Source organism: Aristolochia californica, unplaced genomic scaffold (assembly GCF_029961685.1).
Source record: "Aristolochia californica isolate CCGP_79_NKW_82.1479 unplaced genomic scaffold, dmAriCali1.0.hap1 SCAF_4, whole genome shotgun sequence".
Classification (NCBI taxonomy): domain Eukaryota; kingdom Viridiplantae; phylum Streptophyta; class Magnoliopsida; order Piperales; family Aristolochiaceae; genus Aristolochia; species Aristolochia californica.
The window spans coordinates 16,986,348-17,000,139 of NW_027182103.1; positions in this window are offsets into that span (position 1 = coordinate 16,986,348).

A 13,792-nucleotide genomic window follows, 5' to 3' on the forward strand; every position below is an offset into this window, starting at 1 on the left:
TGAGATTTTCAGAAGATCCAAGCACTTGCATTCGGGTAGGTGTCATTAAGCAATGTGTAGAAGAAGCATTTCAAGTAGATGTACCAATCAATCACCTAGAACAATGTATCACAGCTTCATCTTAAACTTATAAATTTAATAACTTTGTTGTTTGTGAATCTGATTTACCTTTTGTTAGTGAAGAATTTCTCCACTATATATTTGCCTTGGGAGCCTTGCAGCAGGTTACATAACTTAGAAATGAAGTAGAGAGGCTAGAGCCGATAGTTGCCAAGTTAGATTCAATGATTTCTAAAGAATGCAGAAAACTACAACTCTAGATTTGAAGCAATTGCCTGAGCATCTTCACTATGCATTCTTGGGTGATAGTAACGAACATGTGGAGAGGAATTGTGCACTTGTTCCACTTGGAAACCCTAATTGATGAAGATTGAAAAGTCTGGTTGTAGACTTTAAAATAAGCGCTTTTGGGAGGCAAGCCATAGAACTTTCTTTTATTCCTCTATTTTTATTTTTTTTATTTTTTTATAATTTGGATTTTGATGCAGGTTTATTTAGGATGAATAAAAAGCTGAAAATTACAAACTAAGACTAAATCACCATGAAACCAGGGAAGTTCATTTTATTTCTTCAATCTTTCTCACTTTTGAATTACAATGAGGACAATGTTTAATTTAGGTTTGGGGGTGTAAACTCCTATAGTTATTTTGTCTTCTTGATTCTCTTACCAAGCTTGTATTTGAGTATGATTGAACTCTCTATGATTTTGAAATTTGTGATTGAGGATGGGATTGAGAAAAAATTTCAAAAATTTCTTTTATGTCAAACTGATTTTTGTGGGTACTTTGATTTAAATCTTTGTCCTTGATCATAATTGAACACATAGTCATTTTTTTATTTATTCCATATTTTTTACGAAGAGAGTGAGTTGTATTAACTGGGTCAGGGAAGTTCAATCTTGCCTTGCTCTAGAATTCGTTGATGAATCCTTGAGGCGAAATCCTAGTTGATATAAAAAATTAGAAAAATGATCTAGACCTTCCTTCTTAAAAAAAAAAAAAAAAAAAAAAAGCTTTCGCAGCCATCCTGATATATCATGGCATCATTGCATGGTGTATTTCCATAGTCAACCCCCTTGAGCCTTATATTACATAAGCCTTTATTTGTTCTTTTAACTACATATACCACTCCCGTTTTAAACCTAAAAAACCATGAAATTACCTTTTACATTCTGAAAAAATACTTTGGTGGAAATTTACATTTAAAGAGAAAGTGAGTTCAAAGAAATTATCCACATTATGTTTGCTCTGTTTGATAAAAGTGTGAAAAGAAAAGAAAAGAAAGTGAACAGCAAAAAAGAAAAAAAGAAAGAGAACTCAATAAGTGGAGTGTACATCAGTTCAGATTTTGTTAAAGGTGTACTTGATACTACTTCCTTGATTACAAAAACAATATTGTCATTAATATGAGTATATTGTCGAGAAAGAATTATGGTATGAGTTTTGTGGAATTCTCTTTTATTGTTCTTTCAACCAAGCATTTTCCCAATTTGCTTTGATTTTCCATATCAATTTCTTTCTTAGGCCTCACCATGTGGCCTATCATTACAACCTGATTATAGACTTTTTGATCTCTGATTTTGGTGTTTGACTACAATAGTGGAGAGGATTTATGAAAATTGGACTTATGGGGTTAAGTTTTCAGAGAATTCTTCTGGTTTCAGTTGATATACTTTTATCTGAATTTGCAGGTGGTTTAGAGTTAAATTGACTATATCACACACACACTCAAGGTCTTAGCTCTAGGTTTAAGTAAACACTTAACTCTTGCTTGACAAATTGCTAAATTTTTATTGATTTTCATGCCATCTTTGATGTTAAAAGAGTAAAATAATGTGATGAAATCTAAATTCAAATCATGACTTGGCGAGTGATGATACTGTCTATAGTGGTATTTTATTTTATTTTCTTTTTGTTTGAGGACAAACAAAGTTTCAAGTTTGGAGGTGTTTGATGACTTGCATAATTTAGTATATTTTATGACTTCTTAACTTTAAATTTTAGTCTAATTTTATTTATTTATATTTGTATTAGGCTTCTCTAATTTTATTTCAGATTTGAAGAAAAATGTCGAATTCTGCTATTCAAAAACTCAACTTGATCTTTATCTATTAAATAGCACTAGTGAAACTGTTATATGCTGAATAATATGCTTATTTTGATGATATTGAGAGAGTAGAAATCAGCTGAGCATCCGAAGGTGGAGGAGGCTGTTAAACGGTTTTTTTTTAGCTGTTGTGGTGCTGACCATAAATTTGGAGCGGGACCCATCACCATTTCCTTATCCTTTATGCAAATATTAGAGAATTGGATCTGATACAAGACATGGATGAGTTTTGATTTGGCAAGAGAAAAATCACAATGATTGAGAGATTTACTTTGGTAGTTTGATTGATGAGAGATTCATGCCAGCAGCTTTGGGGATTCTTGACTGGTATTTGGCAAACACGAGGGGAAAAAAGAGGATGTTGGGCAGTTGAAGAAGACGTGGCAAGCAGAGAGTGAAAGAGGAAGAGTACTGGGAGGAGTTTAGAAAAAGCAGGGATGGCAAGAGGAGAGAAGAAAGATTATGTTGAAATGAGTTGTAAATTATAGGTTGTAATTTTTTACCGTAATTTTAGGAAACGATTTGTTTCCTTGATTTTTTTTTTTTTTGATTATAGGATCTAATTTGGACCAAAATTAGGTTGTAATTGTATTATAAAAATCTTATGTATGGGAGAAGAATACATCTGAAAATTATTATTTGAAACTTCTGTTTTGACATGGTATCAGAGCAGGAGATCTCCTTAGTCGTCCTCATCGCCAAAGTTCTCGTCCCATAGTCGTCCTCGTCGCCGAAGGTATTGTTGGAAAAAAGCCAAAGCAGAACTCTGTTTTTTTTTTTTTTTCTGTTGTTGCCAGATGGTATCGACGGCTCTGTCCCATTGACAAAAAAATGTCGCCGCCTAAGCCACCGACCATCGTCGTCGCCGAAGTACGCCGACACACCATCTCCGACACTGAAGGAGAAGAGAGCAGGAGAATCGTTCTCCTGTAGCCAAAAAACCAGAGCAGGCTCTATAGTCTCTGTGAAAGAAAGTTGTTGTTTGCGTTCCTTTTGTTCATCGCCGTAACACCGAGCCACCGCCACCCAAACTCCGACGTGAATCCCAAAAGCTGACGAACCATTGTCGAACCATCCTACTTCCTTCTAAACATTGAGCCATCATCGAACCACCAACGTCAATGATGGAGAAGACGAAGGTGATCCTTAGTTTAATTTTTTTTTAACTTAGGAACTACTGTTCTTTTATTTTCTTCCGACCGAGCCAGACCGTCGGATCAACCTAGCGGATCTGGACCAGACTGGACCGAATCGGCCCTGAGCCAAAACCAAACCGAACTCGACTGACCAGACCGGATCGAACTCAAAATCAAGTCAACCCAGTCGATCAAATCGATTTTCTAGACCAGACCAGAAAAAAATTTTGGGTCAACCATGAGAGAGACAATGGGGAGCTATCGTCTAATCTCTGGAAAAGCTAACAACTGAGAATGTACTCACTGCAGGTACAAAACCCATTCGCAACAGTGTTATTACGAGATTATTGGGTATCCGAAGTGATGGGACTTCTCTAAAAAACCTCATAAAAATATTATTAGGAAAGATATGATGACATCCACGACAGAATATCAAGTGCTGCCTACGACAAATGTTGCCCATCCAGGTGTTATCGGTAAAGCCTCAGTATTCTCTGCATATTCTAAGAATAGAACTTGGATTATTGATATAGGTGCATCCTGTTGGAAGATAGGGCCCAAGCCCACATATCCAAGTGTGTTAGAAGATGGGCCCAAGCCCATAAACCAAGGAAGACCCATGCATCTAAGAGATATAGAAGACGGGTTCAAGGCCCATAAATCAAGGAGAGGGCCCATAGGCCCACATACATTAATGGTAGGATGGTAAATAAAGGGTCATCTCATAGAGATGGCATTGATGTAATTAAGTTAAAGTTCCAGGGTTAAAACCCGAAACTCTAAACCCTAAGATCAGGGGTATTATTGTAATACAGTAGTTTCATAAATCTATAAATAGAGCTTCAAGGGGAGGGTTAGGAATAATCAATTCTAAAACCCTTGTTCTCCTGTTTTCTACCAATGAGTTTTTTCCATTTTTCTCCCTGAACTAAATTCATGGAGTCCTGAAAATCAACATGGTATCAGAGCTTTGATTTTCAGGACTCGTAGTATAGTTTTTAGAATTCCAAGAAATCCATTATTTTTCTTTTTTCATATTGATGTTTTTTTTTATAGTTGTTGAATTTAGTTTTGAATTTTGTTACTCATCTCTTCTTGATTAGAAAAATCAAAAGGTGGAATTATGGTGATATTTTTATTCCTGTCATGAGCTTAGTGAAAAGTACTTGATAATACTAAGTTACAAGCATAGGTTTCTTGACTTAGCTCAACTCACTGCATCTTGGCGATGGAGGAGCCTGTACTCGGAAGGGCAGCCCAAGAGGAAAGTAATGGGAAGACACCTTCTAAGGTCCCTTAGTTCGAGCCAACGTATTTGAGCGGGCTGTAGGCGATTATACCGACGCAGAGAGGCATTACAGCACCGCCGACACCGATATGCCATCCCCAACCACCAAAAGCTCCTCTACAGTAGTAGTCGTTGGTGTTAAATATCTCACAAGCGCTCTTGCAAGCAATGATGGCACCACCCTCATTTGTCACCTTCAATTCCGGTAGGCACATTGCATTGATATTTGCACTGCAGACACTCGTACCGCAGCTTCCGCTATCGGCCTATCCGTTCACCGAGAAGGGCACATTGTAACCATTGAAAAGGCTTGTGTCATAGAAATCTTGTCCATAGGCTCCATCGAGAGTGAACTCAATGAGATTTGCAAGGGAAATCTAGAGGCAGGCCATCGGAAACTCAAATGATAAAGTGCTTGTTGATGAGCTTGCAAGATCGTTCGACGTCAGGGAAGAAGACTTTCCTAGCTACTCCATTAATAGGGGAAAGTTTCCCTTCCTAATTGCTTCTCCGGGATCCTCGGCCGAAACGTTGCTGCTCTCGGAAAGTTTCCTCCCGAAAAGAAAGCTTTGTTCGATGATACTTCTTTCCATTTTACGTTTCCATAATCCAGATTTTCTTTTTCAGCTATTCTATTTGGTGTCGAGAAGTGGAAGAAGCACTGTTGCTAAATTTAATTCTTCCTAAGTTTGGAAGAGTTTGATTAAATCTGGGCCCACTTTTGTTCTGTCGAGACCCAGACTCGCCCGAGTCAAGCCAGTGACCGAGTTCCCAGCCGACCCAAGGTACTGTTTCTACATCAGCTAGACCAAATCAACTCGGACCAACTCTGTTCGGGTCAACCCAGACCGGGTCAACTCAGGTCTGGGTCAACCTGAATTGGGCCACTTATTTTCTACCTCGGTATACATTCCCAAGGTTTTTTCGGCGTGACTCGGTAAAATTTTTTCTCTGGCTGGATTATTATTTTTGAAGAGTTGACAGATTATTCTTTGGGTTATTTTACAAGGATTATTTTGGGTCATGTTAAATGGGCCCGAGCCAAGCCCATTTCAGCTGCTGCTATTGTGTCTCTTTTAATACAATAGTTTCATAAATTGATAAATAGAGCTTCAAGGGGAGGGTTAGGAATAATCAATTCCATAACCCTTCTTCCTCTTGTTTTCTCCCAATGAGTTTTTTTCCCTTTTTCTTCATGACCTAAATTCATGGAGTCCTGAAAATAACACATATGATCACATGATGAGGGATTCCAATTAGTTAAAATTTGTCCTACCTTCTCGTCAATCCGTTATTTCCACCGCCAATGGTAGTACCTCACCTATTACTAGGGAAAGATCAGTTATCTTGTCAAATAATCTTACATTAGATATTGTCCTTGTTGTTTCATCTCTTAAATACAATATGTTGTATGTTAGCCATATTACTTGAACTCTTGCTTGTACTGTAACTTTTTGGCCCTCATTTTGTGTCTGTAAGGACATTCTAACCTGGAAGATTCTTGGTTATGGTGTTAGACGGGGCAAACTCTACTATTTGGATCGACAATTAGTTTGGAAAATCAAGCTAGCAGTGAAGACAGTGCTCAAACAACTATATGGTTATGGCATCGAAGACTTGGCCATCTTTCCTTTGGTTATCTTAAGACATTGCAACCAAATTTTTTGCATGTTTGAATAATTTGGATTTTCATTGTGACTCTTGTGAACTGGCTAAGAGCCACCGTATCTCTTATTTACTGAGTTTGAATAAGAGTTCAGAACCTTTTGAGGTTATTCATTCTGATGTTTGGGGCCTTTCAAAGGTTCCCTTTATTTCTCAAGCTCGACATTTTGTAACATTTATTGATAAATGCATTAGAATGACTTGGGTATCCATACTTATAAAAAAGAGTGATGTGTGTCTAGTTTTTCAAAAATTTTACCAAATGGTACACACTCAGTACCAGAAGCAGATTCCTGTTTTGCAATCTGACAATGCTACTGAGTATGTCGATACTTCTCTCGGTAATTTTTTGAACAATCATGGCATTCGTCATCAGACCTCATGCACCTATACTCTACAAAATAATGGATTGGCAGAGAGGGAGAATAGACAACTTTTGGAAGTAGTGCATGCCTCCCACTTTGGCATGAACATGCCTCGGTTTTATTGGGGTGAAGCTGTCAAATCTGATATCTACCTTATCAATCGAACACCTTCTCGTGTTGTAGACTTTCAAAATCCTCAACAAAAACTGCACTCCCTACTTTCCATTACCCATCTTCCGAATCTTGAACCTTGGGTTTTTGGGTGTACCGTATATGTTCATATCCCAAAAGTCTTACGAAATAAACTTGATACGTGTGCCAAACGATGTGTTTTTGTTGGCTATTCTGATTTTTAAAAAAAGGATATCAGTGTTATGATCCACACACCCGAAAGCTCCATGTAACCCTAGATGCCTCTTTCAATGAATTAAAGCCTTATTACTCGGGGGGTGGGGGGTTTCTCTCGGAATTCTCTTCAGGGGGAGAGCTAAAGTCAAGATAATGTTCAACAAGAGAATACGGGAGGGGCTGAGTTTATTGAGTTAGAAGTGATGAATGAATTTTTTAGGCAAACAGGTCATCATGATGTGCCACCAGACTGTGCTCCCAATGATGAAGACAAGAGTGAATCATTAATTTTTCCTAAAGAACCCTCAGAGTTGCCTCTGTCTGCACCATCAACTGAAGAATCAACCCAAAATGTTTCTCCTCAAGTAAATATGAATCATGTGTTTGATGAATCTAATGAAACATGTGTTCGTACAAAAAATTAGAACTCCTAGATATCCACAAAGATTGAATAGGGGAGTTTCAAATAAACAATATGAACCTGATCTTGAAGCCAAGACAAAATATTCAATCCATAACTATGTGTCCTCCCATAGGTTGACTAAATCGTATGCATTTACTGTTGAGGAACTATCCGTGGCTTCTATTCCTAGTAATGTGCAAGATGCATTAACTGATCTAAAATGGAAAAAGGCGATAAACGAAGAGATGGAGGCTCTACAAAAGAATGTCACTTGGGAACTTGTTCCACAACCTAACGGAGTGAAGACAATTGAATGTTGATGTGTGTTAACGGTGAAACCCAAACCGAATGGAAGTATTGAAAGATATAAAGTTTGGCTAGTTTCAAAGGGATATACGCAAAGGTATGGGATAGATTATCAGGATACTTTTGCACTAGTAGCAAAGATCAATACAATTCACATTCTTATATCTGTAGCAGCAAATTGAGACTGGCCACTGCAACAATTTGATGATAAAAATGTCTTTCTCAATGGAAACTTAGAAGAAGAAGTCTACATGGAGCTACCACATGGAGTTAAAAGTGGTTCTTTATGTCAAGGTGAAGTCTGTAAATTGAAGAACTCATTGTACGGGCTGAAACAATCACTTAGAGCATGGTTTGGGAGATTCTAGGCTGAATGAAGGAGTTTGGATATAAGCAAAGTAACTCAGATCATACTTTGTTTATAAAACACAAAGAAGGAAAAGTAACGACTTTAATTGTGTATGCTGATGATACGGTCTTGATAGGAGATGACCCATGTGAAATGCAAAATTTACAAGAGTATTTAGCCACTAAATTCTACATGAAGGATCTCAAACAACTTAAATATTTTTTTGGAATTGAGGTTACAAAATTGAAACATTGAGTCTTCCTTTCACAACGAAAATATGTGTTGGATCTTCTAGCCCAAACCAGAATTCTTGATTGTCAACCAGTAGAGATGCCCATGGAAATGAATCATAAGCTCAGAATTCTCCCATATCAAACCTCAACAGACAAAGGACATTATCATCAATTAGTTGGAAGATTAATCAACCTATCACACACAAGACCAGATGTAGCATATACGGGAGTGTTGTGAGCCAGTTCATCCATGCACCAAGTGCAGAACATATGGAATCGGTCTATCGAATCTTGAGATACTTAAAGAGTGCTCTAGGAAAAGGTTTGTTATTCGCAAAAAAAGGTATCTCTAACATTGAAGGATACACAGATTCTGATTGGGCAGTGATTAGATAACCAGAAGATCCACGTCTGGTTACTTTAGTTTTGTATAAGGTAATCTTGTCATGTGGAAAAGAAAAAAACAGAAGGTAGTATCAAGGTCAAGTGGTGAAGCTAAATTTCGAGGCATAGCTCATGGTGTATGCGAATTGTTATGGATAAGAAATAAATAGAGGGACGTAGGGATTGAATATGCTAAATATTTTGAAGTTGATCGTCATTTCATCAAGGAAAACCTCGATGCAAAGATTATACAATTTCCTTTTATTCCATCCAAGAGTCAGTTGGCTAATATACTCACGAAGGGAGTATATGGGAAGGTATTTCATGGTATAATTGACAAGTTGGGCATAATCGATGTTGGAAAGTAGGCCCAAGCCCACACGTCCAAGCAAGGCCCACATATCTAAGAGTATTTATAAGATGGCCAACGAGACCAATGAAGGATCACAAAATAGGCCCAAGCACATAAGAAGCAGAACCCACCGTGACAAGCTAGCATCCTTATTATATAAGTTAGAAGATCAAGAAGGACTCACAAAAGCATCTTTATCTTATGGCCACATCCTAGAAGAGTTATAGTTTGAGTTATGTTTGTCGTTTATCTATATTGAGTAATTTAATTATGTTAGGACTTATCTTTAAGTGTTAGAGTTTGGGTGTAATTGGGACAAAGGTAGTTTTATTGTAATTGGACTCTACTACCTCCATCTATTATAAATACAGGTTCATGTACTCTAATTATAATAAGTTAATGAAGTCAATGAAGTATTTCTCTTTTTCATAAATTCAACATGGTATCAGAGCAGGTTCTATGAGTTGACATGGTCAACCCACATAGATAATGAGATCCTTTTCTCTAAACCCTAAACCCTACATCTAGGTTTGTAGTTATTTTTTTTAGTCCCTACACCCATAGTTTTCTTTATCTTTTTAACTTCTATACTGAGATTTTCATATTACAATTTATATATTGTCAAAAACATATTTGAGTATAATTTCGAAAGAAAAATTATTTTTTCCAATCGGAGTTATCTACAGAGAGATATTGATATTTGAATTAGTGAAGCTCAAATTGCAATAGAGGTTTAAGCAGCAGCAGAAAGCTTCAGATTCTAAGGTATTTTATGCTCTCAAGAACTAGACTTTATATGGAGAAATATAAATCAAAAGAAACATATGTAAGTCTATTCTTTTGCCTATTTAACCAATTTTTTATCTGAGTTATCTACAAAGAGAAATCGATATTTGAAAAATAAAAGGTCATATTGCAAAAGAGGTTCGAGCAGCAGCAAAAAGCTTCAACTTCCAATGTATTTTATGCTATCAAGAATGAGAACTTATATGTTGAATTATATATCAAAAGAAATATCTGTAAGTCTATTTTCTTACCTATTCAACCAATTCTATATCTGACTTTTTATAAGGAGATATTGATCTTCAAAGAGTCAATGGTCATGCTGGAAAAAAAAGAGAAACAGTGCTTTGTTCGGCCAGATGACAGAGACAGAAAACTATCAGATTATTTATCTTCTAATAATTACATTTTATGAAGAGAAGTTATACTTGGGTGAAATGTATTTAAGTCTAGTTTCATAAGGAGAAATTTTGATGTCAATCTAATTTATATTTAAATATGTATTTGCATTGGAAGAATTAAAGGTCATGCTAGTATTTTGTTGTATTGAAAAATCCAAATTTATGCCCCTTGTTTTGTGTCACTGTTTGAGTTGTTATATCCGGAAAATATCTCACTTCTCCGTGGTTTAAGGGCTTATTATTACATTTATGTTATTTGGGCTTTCTACTGTATCTATGATATTTGGTTCAAGCTAGGATCACTGCCATTTTATTTGAGGGGGAGAAGTAGAAGAAGTACAAGAAAGATGTATTTTATTTCACATGTTGTGGATACGTTTATGTGACAAAAATATTCATGAAAGGGGAGCACAAAAGATGAATCTTATGCATCTAAAAAAAATATTTATATCAAATTATGATTATTTCATGGGTCCTTCTACAAGGTTTATTATTTTGGTTTGTGTTATATGTGTTGGAAGATGGTTGTGTTACATTATAGCTGTTGGTATTATGTCTCTTTGAATGAGACATTATTATTGAAGAAGAGGTGGCCTCAGTACCTTTTCTCATATTATAATTTATTTGACTCGCAAAAATATCACAATTGGGACACCATGAGAGTCGGTGCCTGGACTGAGACACCATGATAAATTTAACTCTAAAAAATATCATGATTGAGATACTTTGAGAGTCGGTATCTAGATTGGGACACCATTATAAATAAACCCACTACCTCCTTGTAATGGATTTTATTACTCCTACCACTTGAGAGTCGTCATCTTGTGTAGGGACACGATGGTGGACACTTCAGATCAATGCCGATAGACACACTACCTATTGAAGACGGAGTGTGTCCTACATCCAACATTAGGACTGGAGTATGGAGTAATGTCTTACTGGCTAGGAGTGATTTTTACTCTCACTTATATTATGCAAGCAGGACCTCATGGAAGGATGCAATAGTGTGAGGGGGAGTGTTGGAAGATGTGCCATTTTATACAAAAAGATTCTACTCATCAGTTGCAACAAGCTGGCATCCTTATTACATAACTTGAAAGATCAAGAAAGACTCAAAATGGCATCTTTATCTTATGGTCGCATCCTAGAAGAGTTCTAGTTTGAGTTATGTTTGTCTTTTTATCTATATTGAGTTATTTAATTTACTATGACATATCTTTACATGTTAGAGTTTGGGTGTAATTAGGACAAATATAGTTTTATTGTAATTGGACTCTACTGCCTTTCTCTATTATAAATAGAGGTTCATGTACTCTGATTATAATAAGTTAATGAAGTCAATGAGGTTTTTAAACATACAATAACATTAATATTAATTTTTTTTATTTAATTTACATTGTTTTATTTCAGTTTAGGCCACAAGGGTATTTTTGGAATATTTTAATTATAAGGGTATTTTTGGAATATTTTATTTATAGGGGTATTTTTATAATATTTTATCTTAAACCCTAACAGGGTGAACCCTATTTAAGGGGTAAGAGTAATGAGAAAGACAAACATTGATTTTAGGTTAAATTTAGGTTATACAGGCTTGGAGCTCTCCTCAACTAGCTCTAGGGTTTTCGATTGATTTTCATCTTCCTCTCCATGTCTCCCTATAGTTCTGCCATGTTGTTCTACAATTACCCATGGCTAAACCGGAACGTCAACAATGAATCTTTGTGTCAGATCCGGGACCATAACAACTAGTATCAGAGCGGGAACACAATGAGCCCGTCTCTGTCCCTAGAAAAAGGGATTGCCTTACGTGATCAACGGGAAGAAAGACTGCACGGTATAGAGCAATTGATGAAGAATTGCATACAACAAGAGAAGTATTTTCTGCTCGCATTGCCGCCGAAAAATTCATACGACATGAAATCCTCGAGCAGGATGTATGAGAAGGGAAAGCAGCAGAAGTTGTCTCGGACGGAGCAACAGGCCATGGCCCGAAAAAATCAAAACTTTTGTCCCGTTTACTAGCCGAAGTCCCTGCGAAAGATTTGGGGGAAACCACAAATCCAGACGGACAGAAAGGCCATGTCTCGGAAACCTTCAAAATTTCAGTGCAAGGTGAGCTAAAGTCGGGCATTCAGCAGGGTTTTCTCCCAAGAAGTCGTCGGTCGTGGACGATACTGGTACGAACCCAAATATGAATACGGGGACCTCAAAAATCTCTAAGAAGGTCCCTGGAAATCCAAAATCGAGGGGTATGCGGACACAATCTCATCGATAAAAGTTTATTTGGGTTCGACCTCCAAAAATCCATTATCATGATCGGCAGAAGGTCGGTTCTTCACCGTCGATAGGGAAAACTACCAAACGGCGAAGCCCCAACAGGCTGCGATTCGCCACCGGAGAAGCAAGAGACTCCATTGGGTCCGTCGGTGAAATTTCCACTTAAAACTTGGTCTCGGTAGCACAACGGCAAACAAACTTCCGCAAAATTTGGGGTAAACTCCTGCGATGAATTTTCCCAAATTTTGTCTTCTCTTCGCTCAAATCCATCTATGTTTTACATAATTCCTCCCCAATGGCATCGAAATTGTTCCATGAAAATTTTGGTGTTGCGAAACAAAGGGGTTTTCTATTTAATTTTTTGGATCCCATGTATGTTATTCGGCCATGAACTTCCAATTGGAAATTTTGGCCTGGTGAGTTTCTGTTCTGAGAAGCAGAGAAATTTTGGGTATATGAATTTCGACTTGTAATTTTTCTGGGGCTGCCGGGATTCATAGAAATAATTTTATGGGGAATGCTGAATTTTTTTTTTGAGGGGCTTTGTTTTTCTGTGGATGAGCACAGTATCTGTGCGGCTGTGAGTCTTCAAATTTTCGAATGTGGGGTTCAAATTGAAGTTGTTTTGGAGGAGACTTGCCGTTATGTAGCTGAGGCCCTTGTCCTAACACTTCGGGTTGATGTAATAGGCAATATGGCTTGACCACTACAAATATGGGGAAGCCTAATTGACCACTAATGAAGCATCTATTACTTCAATAACTAACAAACAGAAAACAGTGGACAGCCCAGATGCAGCTTCTGATCTTGTGGAGGGCAAAATGGCTGAAAGTACATCAGGAGTCCACCCAAACATTGGGATTGAAGTTCCTATTACAATGCAAAGTTTCTATTCAGGCAAGGGAGAATTAGAAGTAGATGTTGCTGGAAAATTTTGTTCTCCTATTGAGAAGGAGTTATAAATGAAAGGAATTGAGAATTTTGGAAGAAATAGTTGCCTTATAACTAGGAACTTACTACCTGGCTTGAGGAGCTGCATGGAGTTATTCAGTTATATGTTTAATGATGCAGAAGATGCTTCCAACAGCACTTCCACATTGCTCAGCTTAACGTTGGACGACAAAGAAAAAAATGAACTGGAGTATATGGAACAATTGGAAAAATCTCCATTCCTTGAGAGGCTCACAAAGAAAGACTGAGGTAATTTTCTTCACAGCCCCAGTATTTGAATTTGGAAAATTTGGAGGCAATTCAGCAGAAGTGTCCTTCCATACTGTCACTGTTGGCACTACTTGTGCCTCTGTCCCTGAAGGGAAGACATTAGATGAAACCATTC